Here is an 18,720-nt window from a genome sequence, read left to right on the forward strand (position 1 = left end):
AAGCAATTAAAGAGTGAAGATCAGCTGTGATAAATAAGAAAAAATATTTTTTGAGTTAAGTAAGCCTGTTTTCGCTAAGATTTCATAAACAGCACAACTCTGCTTGGTTATTCATTTTCTGTGGCTTATTCATCGCAGTTGCTGTCCACTCATTGATCACATCTCCAGGTTTTCCATCTTCCTCCATTCCGTTTCAGCCCCACAAGTGTACATATAGTTTTCCACCAATTTCAATGTACTGATGGTCATTAGACTGATCCTGGATCAGTCTCCATATCAACTCCATTATGTTCCCTACATTCAGCATTTAGGCCACCTCACTACCTGCATGTAGTTTTAGTGTTAGTCTCTGCAATGATGTAAAACTATGTAAAACATGTGAAGGAATTGGCTGACAAAGCTCAACATCATAAAGTCCTATTTTTTCTTTTTTTTTAATTCAACAGTTTGTCGAAAGAACTTGAGTAACTGCATCGTAGGGACACCTTTTTCCAGGTAAATAGCTTACATGTTGACTTCAGGATATTTGCTGAAGCGGTTTGGGACAGCAGTGTCCCTCCTCATACATGAACCTCTTTCTCTGAAGCACCACATATCCTCCTACTGCTGTCACACAGCATTAAGAGATTGCTCGTTGCCTGAAATTAATTGGTAAGAAGTTTAAAACACAGCACATCTCACTTAGACTGAGGGACCCTTAGGCTTGTGTGAGAATGACCGTATTCCCTCCAGTAGCCTGGTAAATGGGAATTAATAGTGTATGTCGTAAGTAAAACTACTGTCTACAATAAGAGGATCCAGACGTGAGTGGATTGTCATCTGAGACAAGTGAGGGGGAGACCCGTCGGCCACGGCTGAGTGCACCGCGAAGTTCTCCAGCCGCGGAGACGCAGCGAGCCCCGCTGCCTTATGGGAATCGCGACTGAGGTGAAATCTCTTTCCTGATGAATTGGGGCTTTTAAAGTGTGTCACTTGATCTATTAAGTAGCACGCCTTCAGCTGAGCCTGTGGGGGCATTACTGAGAGAGAGTAACTGGCCTCCTACCCCTCCCCAGGGTAAAGCCATTCCATTCTGAGTCTAAACAGTAGAGGAGCAAATACTGTAATAATTCAGGTTATTGCTGCACTGTATATTTTGTATAATACATTGTTTAAAATTGACACCTATCAAGTGTCATTAATCCTTTTGTAATCCTACTGAGCTAAGCATTTTGCAATTATCAAAGATGCATTACAGTGAGACAGACTCCTCTAATGTAGCAGTCAGACCCAGCTTAAAACAATAAAGGCTGATGTAATTCTGTAAAAGATATTAGCCGCAATAAATGGTAACAGATTCTAAAGTTGCAGATGCGGTTTTAGGTGTGTAAATGGTACATAACATACAGCCAGTGCCCTGGGATGATACAGATCACTTCGCTGCAATAGGTTTTTTTAAATGGTAATAAATTTGCCTCTCAGTTATCTAACTTTACACAGCAATAGTCACATTTTCATTAAACTTGGAGACAGCTGTGATAAGATATGTTTGAATGATTAGACCTGTGACTGCAGTACAAGAAAGTTTTTTCATATGAATCAATTTTCTTTCCATCTCAGTTTCCCCTGACGGTACAGGGAGATGACCTCTGAACTCCAAAGGAAGAGGTCAGAGGTTATATTGTCAATGTGCTCAATAATGCCAATCAGCAGGGTCTGTCTCAGCGGTTTCTGACAAAATATGCCTTTATTATTTTAGCTCAGGTTGTGATGATGTATGTCAGTTGGTCCAGCTGTGATAAGCCATTTTTTTAATGTTAATTAGTCAATACTGGATGCTGAATTGGATGAGATTAAGGTTCTAAAGGAGAAAATGAAGTGATACATTATATAACCTGCATTGATGCAATATTTGCAAGTCTTTAAGGCAATGCTCTGTGTTAGTTTTTTCTTTTCTTTTTTCAAGCATCAAACCTAAGCTGTTCCAATTCATTCTAATTGTTTCCTTTGTTAAATAAATGGGTCCTATTAGCTAAGAACAGTTGATTTAAGAATTTTTGTGGAGCCAGATTTACTGCAAATTACAAAAGTTTAAGCATGCTTGATTTAATGAACTGTTGTTATTTCTTGCCTTTGATGTAATTACCAAGACCAATGGCACAATACTTGCATAAAAGATTATGCATAAGATCACTGCAGTGTTGCAATCTCCTTTGAGAATTATACCCCCAGTTGTATAACCCGATTAGAGTGAATTTTCAAGCCACTCGTGGTGGATTTGGGTTTCTCGAATGGTAGTGCAGTAGAACAAATCTTGACTAGGTAACAGTATGCATGGATCACAAGGGCATATTGGTAAATGAAGGAATTGTTTGTATTTTATTGTATATGAAGGTCTCCTTGTACCTCCAGCCACCTTCCCTGTACTGATGTTATTGTTTAACATAGTATAGTATTTTCATTTTGATGCTAAAAAACTTAATTGTCATAATCCAGTTTACATGTCTCTTTCTACTTCAATAATCAATCAAATGACTGGCATATTGTCATAGTGTCCTCTGTCTTTTGAGGTATCATGGTTAATGAGAGGTGTTTGATAGTAGCATGCTGTGTTGGAGATGTGTGGAATAATCAGGAAAAGGGTGTGGTGTGGGTGGGATATTGGGTCTTGAGCAAAGCAGAATGTTTTCAGAAAATATCAGATGTACAATAGAATGCATCAATTATAAATTGTATAGATTTTAAGCAAATATTAACACTTGGTTTGATGTTTGAATATCTCTTGACCTTTTGCTTGACTGCTTATCTTGACTGCTGCTTATGCTTCAGCTGGATGTGTGCTCATAAATAATGGCACGTTCAAGCCATTTCAGGAACAACCTGGACTGTAAAGCCTTTTTAGAAAAAAACAAACGTCAGTGAGCCAAAGTATAGTGACAACATACCGTCCACTGCATATATACAAATAATCCAGTAAAAAGGTAAAAGTGAAAAAGCAACAGGTGCATTTTAAAATGAGTAATCCTTGAGTTTACAGTTATGAATCTACATTCAACAATGTACTTTTGATGTACTTATGCTTCTTTTGGCTGTGAGATGTCCCTCAACAACCTTCAATCAACTGCGTGCAGGGCAGAAATATTCTTTTATGGCTTAATATGCCATTTTTTTTGCTCTTTGGTTTATAAGTATACAATAAGTCATCTCTATATTTACTTATTTATATTTGTGTTTTAAAAATATTCCTTTGCGTATCACAAATAGCTTTGTTCACTTCCTGCGTCCTCCTCTCGGTAGTAGGTACTTGGGAGAATCTATTTCAGCAGACAATGAGGAGATAAGTGACCCTGTGGCACTGCTGTATACAGTGTGTGTACCACTTCATGCCTCATACCATGTTTATTAATTAAAGAGCTCGCACTCAGGGCCCCTTCCGTCTCCCTCACACATTGTCCTAATGTGCCGGTAATGTCCTACTAAAAACAAATTATTGATCAAACGGAGGAGGGGAGATGCGCTCTCGGTCCATACTGTAGCGGCGCTGAAACAGAAATCTATAAAGCCATAGACTCCACGCCACCAGGCGACATGTAATATTCACTGTGGTTTCACACTGCTCTGTCGATACACGTCCATTAACAATGGATAAGCTGTCAAAGTGACCCGCTACGGCGAGGGTAGGGAGGAAGGGGGTGGCCTTTGCATGTCCATATTAATATGAATTTTATCCCCTGAGCTCGGTCACCTTAATTCTCTGTCCATTAGCCGTCTCATGTTTCTGTCTTCTTCAGCTTATGTCATTGATTTTCTTTCTTTTTTTTGTCCTCTTTGCCAAAGTGTGCACAGTTATCTGTAAAAGGCGAGGGCGGTGCATAGATTTCGGCTATGTGTCCACAGGGCGTGGGCCCTCCTTTTTATTCCACTTGGTAGCCTGTTTCTGAACTCTGACCTTTGCTGACAGTATTGCTTCGCCTCCTGTTATCTCTTAATTCCGCATAAGCATGCTAAACGGATGTGTCCGATAATGTGGCGAGGGAGATACACTGCCTGGAGTGTCTCTGGGAGACCCGCGAATCTGGACAGATGTGTCTAGATGAGGGCAGGGCTTTGAAGTTAGCCAAATGGAAGCCAGTTTCCTTGTTATTGACAAAATAAAATTATCTTGTGTCACAGTCAGCTTTGAGAGATGGAGTTGATAACAGAGATTTCAGTACGGAAGATAAGAAGAGATTTTGTCTGTCAAGCAGAGCAAAGGTCAAGATATTCTCTGTCATGTTGGGAGTCTCTGGAATCCTAGCCTAATGTGATTGTCTGTGTTGGGCATTCTGTTCTAATTCTGCATCTCCTGCAACTTTGCAAGTTATATTGTGATAATGTCACAGTGCCCACGACGGAATATTACGTAACACAAATTAGCATATTCTACGTATAAATAGAGTTTACATGCTTATTAGTGGTCACTGCTTACAGAATGTCCAAATACATTTAAAATTCAATGTCTTTGCCTATCAAGTTGTGTAAGGTTGCATGTACTTGCCACGTGATAAATCTCCATCTAGAAATATTTGGGCCAGAATGAAAAGTTACAACAACCACAAAACAGGAACTTTTTTAATCGTTACAATCATGCATCTGTTTCAGATAAGATGGAAATCTCACCAAGCTTCTCACTTCTGGTGCTGAAAGACTGAGATGGGCAAATGGGAGGTGGATGATGTCATATTGATTTGGCCGCTTCCTTCAAACCAAATTAATAAATCAGAAATGGGAGCCCTGGAGTCCCACTTAGCACGTTCATGAGACAGATTGCGCCAGGTCCTCACAAAGCAGGATGATCTACAACTTTATGTTTATATATATAATTTTTTTCCTCTCTATCTTTTCCTCTCATGAAAGGGGGTCGCCTTAATCCCTTAGCCCCCTTTCAATTTACCGGAGCTCTGTGCATTACTCCAGGCCACAGAAGTCTACTAAATTAATGGATCAATGAGCCATCTGAAATTCTTCAGGGAGCGTTGAAATGCCCAGGGTTCCTCTCTGCTTTCGGATCTTAACGAATAGGATGTTGTTTATGTTGTAATGTGCGCTGTCATGGAGCTCTTGTTACTAACTTCCCCCTGGACCTCAGGAGACTCTTGGGAAAGCTCTCCACCTCCTGCTCTACAGCGATTGATTTTTTTTTTTTGAGACTTTGAGGATCTTTATTCTATTATCTTATTCACTGCGTAAACAAGTGGTGAAAAAAACTTGTTTTGAATTTTGCATTTTGTACACTGCTTGCTGGTATCATTGATCTGATCTTTGCAAAAACCACAAACACGAGCTAAGTAGAGTGTTCCATGCACAGCGGGATGCAAAGTGAAATAATCTGAAGGGGAATGGAGGTGGTCCTTCCCACAAGCCTCATTTCAAAATGTGGTGAGTCATGAAGTATTCCACTCTTTCTGAAGATGGTAACTTTCCATTGGATCGTTCCTCCAGGAACAGCAGGTACAACAGACTACCCTTTTGATTCAATCTACCTTTTTGCTTAATTATGACTTCTAAAAAAAATGCACATTTCTTCTTTTTCACAAGTTTGGCGAGCTCACTGATCACAAAGTCACATCAAAGATTCGATTTCGATTGTTTGTGTTGCATAAAGTAGAACTTGCACGTATTTGTAAGTCAAAGGGTACGTGTTCATGGAATGTAGGTGTACATCACAGTGTGACAACATGTTCCAAGCGATTAGATCTCTGGAGTAATGATACGCTTTCTCTGCCAATCTGCATTCTGCTTTTCATTTGTCCTTGTCAGCTTCTGTAGAATTAAGGCGAGTGCATTGACATTGATTGGGCCACACACAAGATGAAGCAGTGAAGCCATTGGGGTGAGAAATCGAGTGTAGAAATCAATGTTAAGTCAGGGCTGTCTTCATAAAGAGCCTGATTCAGTTCAACTACAAAACTGGTTTTCTTTAAATTTAAATGAGAAGTTATCAAATGTAACCCATATTTTGTGCAATTTGCGATAACCACTGAACTCCTAATGTGATGCGTTATCCAGCAGCCCATAATCACAATTAAATACACAAGTATTCTAAACTTTGTCATTTGGAATGTATGTTAAAGAGAGGGTTGAATGAGAATTGGGGCTTTACATTGCCTAACTGACATTCCTTCCTAAAAGTTCCAGGGCCTCTTCTCAGCTCAACTGGGGAGAGGTTTGACTAGTCACCCCGTGAATCTTACCCAGCAAGCAGAGTATTCTACAACACGCAAGCAAATTTTTTTGGCACTGTCTTGAGCTGAGAGTATCTGTTGCGACACACGTATTGTGAGGCATATCAGCCTGTTTAGGTGTGTGTATGCGGAGTGGACTGCCTGTTTGGAGCTGACCTCCACTTCGGTTCATGGCCTGTTGACATCTGGCACTCTTAGCCCTGTTATTAGTGCAGCAGCCTCAGGGCAGGAGCTCAGTGGAGCCATGACCTTCATTCACTTAGGGGTTTCAGCTTCTCTTCCCCTCACTGACTGGGCCCACGCACATCTCACAGCGGCAGTCTATGGATCTCTGTTGTCACAGCATTTGTTGTGCCGGCAGCGACAGACGGAAGGATTATTCCCCTGCACTGCACTTACACAGCTATCCTGCTATTCCAGAGTTAGGCCTCTGTTAAATTGGTCTGCAGTGTACATTGTCCTGAAGGTTGAGTTTATGTGTTGCTTATTGTAATTTCTGACACAAAATGATGAGGTCTGCGGTCACAGAAACTGATGAACAAGTTATGTAAGAAACAAAGAAAAGATGGCACTCTAAATATCGCACACCTGCAGCTGACTTGGCCCTGTTTGATCAAATGGACTACTTCAGATGCTGACGTTCTTCTGATTTTGTATTTAAAATAAAAGAATGAAATTCAGCACCCTGAATCGTGTACCCATGAAAGGGCACAGACGTCAGAAGCTGAAGAACTTTTGACCTCAGAGAAATCGAATGTCTAATTCACAGTTCCTTGTCTTTCATCAGGTATTATTCCACAGGACCTTTTCTGCCTGCAGGGGACTGCTTTGTCTGTGGCCGTGATGCTGCAGCTCAATCATAAAGACCAGAGGCATGAGAAGAATTCTCGCTCACCTCACCCCAATTGCAAGGTCTTTGAGGGGATATTATTCATGCAGCAAGGGAACAAACAGTTTTCAGTACATTTCTAAACTGTCATTAGCATAAACACACAGACTTTTCATGGTAGTAGCAGTCAGGTGATTGCCATATATGACTAGCTAATCAGAGCCGATTAAATGTAAACATCCCTTATTAACATAGGTTAACAAAGCATTAGAATCTGCATCATCCAGCTCATGTGACTTTATTAGTTGCTGAGCTCACCACCACCTTAGAAAACTTGGAAGTGTGTATATTATTCTCTTCACTTAGCAGCCTCGTTTGACCCCATCGAAGGTGCACGTCAGTTTTAACCACAGTCATATCTTTCAACACCAGCCAATCAATGAACGTGTGCGCGCTTGTGTGCACAATTCAGTGATCTGCATGCTGAGGATGCACAGGGCTGCACATCTGCCTGGACTCTGACGTGCGTCTCCTCAGAGCACGGCCTGCACCGGCAGAAGCAGCTGACCTAATTGACGCTGGGCTCCCTCCATCAGACTCCCACCAGCTTAGAATAGCACTCCCTGCCCCCGGAGTTTTCCCATCCAGACTGAATGCTTGTCCAATTAACACTCCGCACAGTTAGCCACATCAGACACATAGCTAACAAGCCGCAATTAGAAGCAGCGTACGCGGGCATGCCGAGGGGCCGTGGGGCTTTTTGGAGACGCGTCGAGGCAAGATGGAGGCGGCGTGAGAAGCTGAGGACGTACTCTACCGTGCAGACACTGATTCATTAAATCGATTAAATAATAGCCTGGTGGTTAGATTCCACTTCAGCCCTAGACTGCTGTTTAATCAAGAGCATCACAGATGATAAGATCTCGAATTCTGCTCATTCCATGAAAACACTGCGGCAGGCTATGACAGATAACATTAGGGTTTTTTTAAGTGTGAGTTCACCCAGAATCGTGTACAATGACGATTGTAAACAGCTGTTCTGTCCAAATACTTTAATTAGCTCTGTTAAATATTTAACTATGTAACTTTGCTGAGCCAGTTAGCTTTCCTAAATGGTAAAGTTAGGTAAATTTTGGCTAGGAATCACAGAAAAGTTGAATCCTGAGTGAAAATTGGTACTTCTGGATATAAATTGTGTTGTTGGAAAATATATAGATTCCTCTTCATTTCTACAGGTGTCAATGACCACTGAACTCAATGTTGTGTAATTATCAGAAATATTTATCTAGATGTGTTTTTTCAAAGCTAAGGGCGAAGCTTAGCACACTATACTGTATAGATGATGGTGTCCCATGTCAAACATTTTTTGCACTTATTTGGTCATCTGAGGTAACCATTCCACAGACTCATCATTCATACAGGTATTAAACTGCAAACATTTATTTGTTGGACACACAAAGGACAAAACTGTATTGAAACCATCAGTGAAAGGGATATATTTATAAAAGATAAAAATGCTTAATTGGTTCAGTTCATGAAACCTTTTCATCTTCTACTTGATCAGTTTTTGAAATAGTTTGAAATACAGAGTGATTGTATGCAAAGCATTGTTGTTGTAACTAAAGTATGATAGTGGATTATTTTATGTACTTAATTCTTACTGTTCTCTGTATTTTTCACAATATAATAAGTATTACTTTATAGGCAGCCTTTTCTCAATTAGAACCACCCCTGGTGACTTCTGAAGAATCAGCCAAGTGTGTGAAAAATAAACCTTGTCCTTACACAGAGAACATAAATAAGTGATTTAATCTCCATTTGAGGCTGGTCTGTCCTCACTTTTACACTGGACTGCCTCTGCCTGTTGAAGACAATGGCCTCTGTGGTGTGACTGAGAAAGGCCACAGAGGTCAAACTAATGGGAGGCTCTGCGGCTTGGCTGACCCACCGGGCCCCTCTAATCACACAGAAATGAGTTCAGCGCTCATTCTTCAGACCCACGGCCCACTGCAGAAATATGAATTGTAGCAGGAGTGAAATTCTGGGTAACATGAAGGCGCAGAGAGAGAGAGAGAGAGAGAGAGAGGCTCCCCTTCTCTGCTGATCTCTGTGGAATGCGCCCACCACTGGAGGCCACTGCCCATGGCATACACAGCGCTGATGCACTGTGACAGTGTGACAGGACCCTGTGTGTGTGTGTGTGTGTGTGTGTGTGTGTGTGTGTGTGTGTGCACATAGGAAGAGAGGGGTTTGTGGATTGGGAAGGCTTTTCCTCTGCTCGACAGTGGTGCTGTGATCTATGAATGGGACCAATGCATCAATCACATGCCACAGGGAATATACAAGGTTACACTGAACAAGGGGAAGTTCAAGGGATATCAGAGCATTTCAAGCAAATTGGACTTTTAAAAACTTCAGATCCAGGTTTCAAAATGGCCATTTACTTGCCATTTATTAAATGCATGCAGTTGCATTGTGACACTGAAGAGGTTTTAATAATGCCCATAATTGTTCATGACATCAAAAAAGCTGTTTGGAAAAATAAATATATCTTACATCCAGATTATGATTTAACATGTCAAATGGAGCATGTGAGTTCTGTCTAATAAAGTTTTTAGGCAAGCTGAAGAAGATGCAGTAAATAAGAAATATATTTGTTAAACCTCAGTAATGTCATTTTAAAATATCATCTCAGCTATATCAACTATATTTCTTTTCTAAACGCAAGATAATATAAAGTTCAGGTTGTTCACAGGGCACTCCCTCTTGCTGCAGCCCCAAGGGCCTGTAATGTAAGTTCATCAAGATTGAACAGGTGGAAGTGGGCAGCCCTGAATGTCTCAGTGCGGTATATCAAATCACTTGTACAACAGGTTCATCCCCATCATTGTTAATGTAAATAGACAAGAATGTGACTCCCTGTAATTAATCAGTCACAGCTTACAGGTAGTTTAAGAGCCAGCAGATTCTGACAGGGCTAATTAGCCATCCATGCCTACAGACACTGAATATTTGCATTGCCTTCTTTTCTCGTTTCAAGCAGGTCTGAATAAGGAACAAGAGTAAATCTAGACTTTTTATAAATAGCTCTCTCCTTCATTTTGATAAACAAATTCAAGATTGATTCACACTTCTCTCTTACAGCATATTTTTGGGTAATTTTACTGACTTTCAAACTTACAATGTTGTATTTGAGAAAGTAACCCTTTCTCAAATTAGATTCAGTAATAGACAAAATCATTGCAGAGTGAGTGTGGGCCTAGGTCACCCAACCCGATTTGAATCAAAGACGCAATACTGCCCTCATATAAATTGGGATTAATGTTATTAATTTGTTTCTCAGGATTTGTACTTTTTTAGATAGGATATGTGTCTGTATGTAAGTACTGACCTTTATAGTCAGCTTAAACAAGCTTGGCCCCCTGTGAGATAAAATGGATCAAATTCCCTACCCTTCTTGTCTCACGCCTTTGAAGCTAATTAAGACATTATGCCTCCGTTCAGCGGAATCACAGTGTGCATCTTTTCCTTTTCTCTGAGTAATGACTATTTTTACACAGCACACTTGTAACTTACAATGTGTCAGAAAGACAGAAATGACTCACAGTGAAGGGAAAAGCACGCCGCGGAGCACAGCATGGCCTCTGTCTCATTCCTGCCTGCGCAGAATCGCAGCACAGGGCAGAATATCACTCTGAATGTAATTGGCTTGTTTTCATATCACATGTATACATTACATTGCATTACGTCATTTAGCAGACGCTCTTACCCAGAGTGTCTTCCGAACAAGCGCATCACAATGCTAAGAGTAGTTATCGAAAAGTACTACAAGACGTCAGTAAGATACTGAGTTAAGTGCTAAACTAGTGCAGAGTGCTTTTTAATAGAAAACAGGGGAAGAGATGATAGATTGAGAGGAAGGTAGACTAGAGATAAAGGTTGAAGAGATGAGTTTTCAGCTTTTTCTTGAAGGCACCCAGGGAGTCCGTTCTACACTTTATACTAAAGCAAGCTTTAGTTATATCCCTTCAGGGGGCTTTGAATCATGAGTCACTGTAATGAGCCAGCCTCACCATCACTGCTTTTATGCCAAATACTGTTTTGGCATAACATGGTTATGCTTGTCATTGTGTGAAATGTATTTACTTCCCCCATGATATCAGATTGGTCTCTCCTGTGCCCAACGGCCGGGCCTTTCTCTTTCTGCAGTTGTCATTATCTACCCAAGGGCCTCTCAGACACAACAGGTACCAGGTACCAGGACAAATGTGGTTTTAATATATCTATTGAGTCTGACAGAGCTCTTTTCTTGGCATATATGCCGGACGTGTGTGTGTGTGTGTGTGTGTGTGTGTGTATGAGTGAGTGAGTGTGAGACACCTTTTTTCAGGCCCTCATAGTGTTTCAGTTTGTAACTTAATGGACACACTCCGTTGCTTTACAAACTGTCAGTCATGCACAGATTGCAGCTGGAGCCACAGGGCATTTTGGGAGCTGTGCTTTAAGGCCTTAACAGAATGTTCAGAAACATGAGCTGTCTCCAGTGGCTGTGAAAGGGCACTTTAGGAGATGTAATCTCCTGCACCCAAACAACCTATTAGAATTTAAACGAGAAGATAAGATCACACATTACCATGCATGCAGTGGGAAAGAGCACCGAAGTCGCACTTAATAAAATGTACAATTATTATAAACTGTGCTGCTGTATTTAGTTTTCTTTTTTCATCCAAAGCATAAATAAATACATTTTATGGGAATAATGAATATGAACTATTATTTATAAATATATTTATATATATTTATACTGGAACTGTACACATCCTGTCCCCGTACTGTCGCTATACTTGCTGTATGCACTTTTGTCGCTTTGGATAAAAGCGTCTGCTAAATAAATAAATGTAAATGTAAATGTAAATAAATAATAAAATAGTCCAGTTTGAAGATTGCTCCAGATGGCATTTTCTGGGGTATTTTGGTTGCAGCATTTTATTAATATGACTGTTTGTGTTTTTAACGAATTCAAATAAAGCCACCAAGTCAAAAATGCTAACTTAACAAGTGAGTAAAGTTCAGAGCAATCATGAATATATCATCAATGCAAATTCTGAAGATGCAAACAAATGATTTACTTGTCTGCAAGAAAAAATATTAAATCAATTATTTTAGCATTAGAGATAATGAGGCACACTACTAGCTTGAAGTTGTTTTGTTATTATTTATTTGCTTGTTTAAAATACATCTGAGTGAATATTAAACATGCAAATTCTTCAACAGGGTTTGATAATACCACATCACAGCTTAATATGTCGGGAAATTTAGATGCTAGACAGCATAGTGAAGAATGCGCCATTTTAGCATTGAATTGGAACCATGTGCTCAGTGGGGCATATTATTTGTCAAACTTCAGAGACGTGCTGACAGTTTGTGAGAGCCTTGAGCTGGGAAAAGCTCCGTTGAAATTTGGAACAGCCTAGAGTAACTTCAAGAAATTCAAAACTGCGCTTTAATAGAATACCGTGTCTTTTATAGCTACCAGCGACATTAATCAATAAGTGGTACAAAACATCCATTATGCACTCTAGTCATGGATATCTCTAAATGTGTGCAGATGGTGTGTCTCTGTACAGAGGTCTTTGATCAGGTAAAGGGCTCCAATAGATTTTTATCCCCCTCTGACAATTGCTGATGCAAAACAACTCACAACACAACAGAGAGAGGCAGAAGGTCACTCGGACCTTGTGGTTTGGGGAGGAGAGAGGGAGGCGACAGAAGGTTGCCCGGCGTTCACACGCACCGGTCGCTGGCAGAGCCAGGAAGTCTGCCGGCTCGCACCCGCGCCACCCCCCCCCCCCCCCCCCCACCCCCCCGACCATTAAAAGATCACAAACATTAATGGGGTTAAGAGACTGAAGGAGGAAACTCAATATTGAAGCTACTAAGAACATGCCACCTCCACTCTGGCGCTCTTACCGTGCCCTGTCAAAACTGGGAGGGATCACGGCCGAGCGCCGATCACAGACACACCGATGCCTTTTAGGGCGGCCAAGACAATCGCGGTCATGCTGGAAGATTTCAGAATGATGTCACACTAAAAAAATAAAAAATGAGTTGTGGAATGGATAGAAAACAGATGGACTCTGACATATTTAGATCTTTAGGCAAAAGGTTTTCTAAGGTTTTTCTAACCAGAATGCATTTGTTGAATTCAGGTTTTATTGAGAGTGAAAGGGATATCAGCTGCGAATCAATTGCTTCTTGGTGATGAGAAGCAATTAACAAAATATTGTCTTATTCATCTGCAAATTCCTATATCTCGTAACCTGCGTTATGTATGAGCCTTAGGAAGGTGTACATACATGTATTTATTATTTATTACATGAATTCGGTATATGTGCATCTGTCTTTCCTCACATTTTTCTGCCTTTGTGATTTGCCTTTTTTAATGTAATTACGACATAATGTAACAGTTCCTCAAAATGCCCTGTGGATCTTATCATTCACATCTTGAAGCATGTTCTAATTCAACTGTCATAGCTTCATGGATTGAGAATTCCTCAATGACATAGTCCATTCTGAAGCAGGATATATACTTTTGTGAGGGTATGCCAGAGATATGATCTGTTAGCCGGAGATCAATCTGATAATATCAGATCCCAGATAAAGAGCACTGCACTACAAACAAAAAAATATCTATCAGTTGTTATGTTGTTTTCTACCTTAAGGGAAGTGTTGTATGTTAATAGACAACAGTCTCCAGTGTGTTTCATTGAACATTTTATACAGGCAGATTTTCAAATGCATTCTGGACAGCGTAGTTTACTCCCAGTTTACTGATCAGAAAGGAAGTTTTTTTTTTTTTTTACATTACACAGTCAGAATGTAAAAAATTCTCTTGATGGGGCCAGATTCAATCTTACAATGTGCTTTACTATGAGTAACAACTGTGAGCACACACGGTTTTCACTTTTAAATATTACTTTTAATTAATAATGATTATTATCACTAAAGTATTGTTTTAAAATTACTATTGTAATTAGTAAGTATGCATAGGTACCAGTATGGATTGTTTTCTAGTAGCCTTTTCATTTACTGTATGTCTATGGCATTCAAATGGTCATTCCTTTATACTCAGAATGTCCATACAGGGGATATTGTAGTAGCCCAGCAAATTGGAAGCATTGGATTTCTTTCACTGTCCCAGAGAGTTGCCTTTGCAGACCCATGAACCTTTGCAGACAAATTCTATAGTGAGAACATTTTGGGAAGGAAGTACTGTAGTCCACACTCCTCTCATTAGATGGTGAGCTACATATATAATTATGTGATATATGACTCGTGAAGTAGCCTAGAGCCTAGAGTTCTCAAAGTTCATCATTTATTGGAAAGGGGTATAATAGGGCTTAGCAATATTGTGCTGGCACAGATACGCTCAGTAAAGCATATGCAGAGAACGTATTTGGCTGCAATTCCTCTGTTTTTTTTTTAAAGGATTTTGGCGGTCATATTTTTCACCAGAGTAATCGATTTGCCTTCATTGAGTTCATTGTCTGTAGCAATCAAAATCACAAGGCATTATTCTTAGCAGCGTATTTGCAAGTTGGGAACTGTAATTCAATACAGAAAGTATGCCATGTACTGTATCTCTCGGGCAGAAGACAGACAGCGTTTAACCGGTGTGAAATCCGATTAATTTCTCATATCTCCTGCACCTGACTGCAAAAACGAGGTGAGAGATGAGAGGCATCAGAAGGCAACAGACTATAACTGGAATACCATATGTAAAAGAGCTCTTAAACGCATCAACCCCCCGTGGTATGCACTATTGTATACTACTATTTGCCACAGTCCAAACTCATGTCAGTCACTGCTACAAATTGTTTCTGTCCCCGAAATATTGTTTGTGCGGTGAATTGTCAAGATTTCTGTTAAGAGCATTTGCAGCCTTGTGGGCTTCCAGCTTCAAAGATAAGTTGATAAAACTCCAGCACTAGGATCGAATGTGTTTCCCCAGAGCTAGACCCCACCAGTGGAAAAAGGAAATGCTTTGCTGCATTTAGCAGCCTTTCTGCTTTCTCACTTCTAAACTTTGTTCAATTCTCAAGCTGCCAAGTGGCTTCTTTAGAACATATGGCAAGCTGACACCATGCACTCTCCAAAAGGGTTTTAAAGAAGAATGGCCACGAGGAAAAGTTTAGAAAGATTCACCGCCGAAGGATATGGACGTCCTTTTCAAGACGTCCTAAAAGAGCTATCGGTTTCCTAAATGTGAAGGAAGAAACTGGTACATGCTAACTACAAATATTTCCATTTAATCTTGGATCTGCTTTGTTAATCTCAGATCAGTTGACCTTGCAGAGAGGCTGTGTGCATCCTTTATTTTACAGTGAGCCTTTCTGTGTTCAAGCAAACGTTTCAGACCGCTGCCCGTGGATAAGATGCAGATACATGAAGGGGAGATAAATGAAGTTAAATATAATTTGAAATTTTGCGCTGCCTGCGTAAATAGTATGTACTGGCAAAGTGGGAGAGTATCAGTACTTTTACAGAACAGGATCTGCAAAGTCTTCGTTTGAATGAAGGGGCCTGTATAAGTGAATAAGGAAAATTTACATTTTTTTACAGAATGGAAGAAAAAATACAAAGCCAACCAATGGGCATTACTGACAGTTTATTAGCACATTTTCCTTTTTTCTAGAAATAATAGCAATATACATTTATTATTGTGCAGTTACAGGGAAATTTGTTTAGTCCTAATCATTGTTTTGTACTTGCTTGACCCTAAAGACATTTATATGGTGTTCCTGTGCCCTTTTGTAGCAAACCCCCCTGGTGCGAGCCCATGTGGGATTAGAACTGTAGAGCTATGCCAGATAAGAGAGGGTACAATCCAGTTTGACAGAATTACTTACAGCAGATAGCAATTAGATTGGTTACACTGTAATCCTGCCCGGATAAAGGCCTGTCCTGGCAGATGAATTGTTTTGGGGAAATACGCTTCTCAGTGGAGCTCGGAAACCAGCAGGGGGTGAACAGGGTTTCTCACTTGATATTTGCAACCTCACCTCCCATTTCCCGGGTCTGGCTTGAAATTGCCTCACAAAGGAACGTTTGTCCAAGAGGTCAAAGCGCGTTTGACCATTTATTCACCTGTTGATGCTTGAGAGATTTGCGTTCCCTCAAGAAAACAAGCACTTTGTCACGTTCTGGTGAGGCTCCAGGGGCCAGCTTATGCTGGTTGTTTTTATGTTTAGCAAGACTGTAGCATATGGTATAGAACCATGTGGTAATAACATTTGCCCACTTTTCAAATTAACTGTAATGTCTTTGTCTTTACCACGTGATGCACTAATGCATGGATCAATCAACACATCTAACTAGTGTACTGGCTAATAACTAGCTAATAATATTAAATTATTATTATTAGATATTAGGCTGAATTACTCTCAAAATCTGAAAATGATGTTGTAGTGCAAACTACTGTAAATTAGCTTACAAACTTATTAATTGTATCTATATGACTGTATTAAGACAATTGCAGTATCTAGAGTGTATATAGCTGGCCACATGGCTTCACAGCTGCATGAATATTAGTCATTTCTGATCAATATTCTGAAAATAATTCAAATAAATAAGTCAAATATTAGTCTTTTTAGTTTTATTAGTGACACACTGATTTGAACCAATCATTGTCTTTAATTGTTCCATATAAGTCTGTGATTAGCAATGAATGGTAGCTGTGCTCATTGTGAGGATAAATAATCACTTGCTCTCCTATCATTATTGGAGGGCCTTATATTAAGATGAATTTATTCAGTTATTTCAAAAAATAAAAGCAAAGAGTAAGGTAATTATAGACACCCTAACGGTACAGATAAATTTTTCTTGAAGAATATAAATTCTGCATACAATCAAAAAATGTTTGTAAATTGTGCACTGATGTTTTCAACATTTAGTGTATCATTTGGTACTATTCTTACAAATGGTTAGATATCAGATGAGTGAGATCAGATGGTGAGATATAGTTTAGTTGGATAAGCAAGCATTTGTGACAAATGTCAGGGACCTACGGCTTACATGAGCATTTGTGCTAAATTGCATTTTGATGACGTGATAGGTGTCAGGGCAGCTACACGGAAACTATTCTTCAGCAAATTATTTGCAGCCCTTCCAGATGGTCACACACCACAACCTTTACAAAGTCCTCTTTAAGAGTCTTGTGAACTTGTCCAAAAGTTAGGGTTAAATTTAGGGGTGTGGTCAGTGAACTGAAAGACAAACCCAAAATCCCTTGACAATGTAAGAAGACCACTGCATATAAATGTTTCAGAGCAAATTTGAAGGTCCTGGTTTAATTGCTTTAGCAGGCATAACAGCATTTTGCAAAAACATCCAAAACACAAGATGTCAAACTATAGAGGGCATAGACACCCTTCTGTGTCTCTATTCCTGCAACCTTTCCTTTGCAGATCATTTACAGCAGTACCAGGAGTTTATATGCCACACATTGCCAGTTCTTGCAATGCACAGATAAGAGAGGTGGTGAATTGAAAATGTATTCAATGTAAATTTGAAAATCATTTTCGCACATATTGGGCGATGCTGTATCCTTGTACTTTGAAAATTACTTTTTCCACCAGTTCAGGAAGTGGCAGCCAGTGAGCTACAAATAGGAAGGCAGAGATCCTCCATTTATCTGATAATTATCCAAAACTTTATGTCTATTGTTTTTTTAATTGTACAATAAATAAGCATGGAAGATGAAATAAGCCTTTTTACCTGATCAGGTCTAATGTGACAGTGTTACCACTACCCATTTTTGCTAATAATATGTATATGATATTCCATTTCTGGTTTCTTTGTTATAAAGATATATTATTTAACATTTCTATACATTTGAGTATAAGCACAAATAGATGGACAGTGTAAATCAAACCCACATTTATTTTCAGCTGTATTTCCCCCACAATTCCTGAAGAAGATGTATTTTGATTAAATTGTCCTTTGCCAGATGTGAATAAACTTTTTGCGGGCATTTAGTAGTGTTGAAAACATTCCCTCCGTCTTGAATGTTACACAACTGTCTTAGATTTAAGATTTAGACTCCCAAGTAGATTGTATCTAAACCCTACCAGACACTTACCAGAAAACATCAAAACTCATAATTGCAGCATATGGTTCCATTAACATTTTCCAAATGAATTATTATGAACTGAATTAGTCCCATTTTTGCCAATCACTGAAAAAATACAGTCCTCCCTCCCTCTATCCTTTAACAAAGGACAAAGAACCAGGGGCAAGACTTCTGGTGACCTGCTTGGTGAGTGATCAATTGTTGCCAAACTCTAATTGGTCCTGGGCCTGCCCTCTGAAGCCACACTGCTGTGCGCTCACAGTTAATCCTTCTTCACCGCGACCATTACCAAGGTGTTTTCTCTAAACCCCTTTGAACGTCGCTCGTGTTTACTCAGTTTTAATTCAACCAGTTTCAGGAGATGTCGTTACTCATTGGATGTGCCCAGAGTGTAAAAAACATCGCTGCTTGTTATCATTTCATCCACAGGGTGGACTATGGATTTCGAAATGCTGGTGTTATAACTGCACTATAAAGTATGTATAACCACATTAAAAAGTGACGGTGCCTGCAGATGGAAGTAACTTTATTCTGAGGATAGTGGTATAGATAGCTTT

The sequence above is a fragment of the Megalops cyprinoides genome, chromosome 22 (assembly GCF_013368585.1).
Source record: "Megalops cyprinoides isolate fMegCyp1 chromosome 22, fMegCyp1.pri, whole genome shotgun sequence".
NCBI lineage: Eukaryota > Metazoa > Chordata > Actinopteri > Elopiformes > Megalopidae > Megalops > Megalops cyprinoides.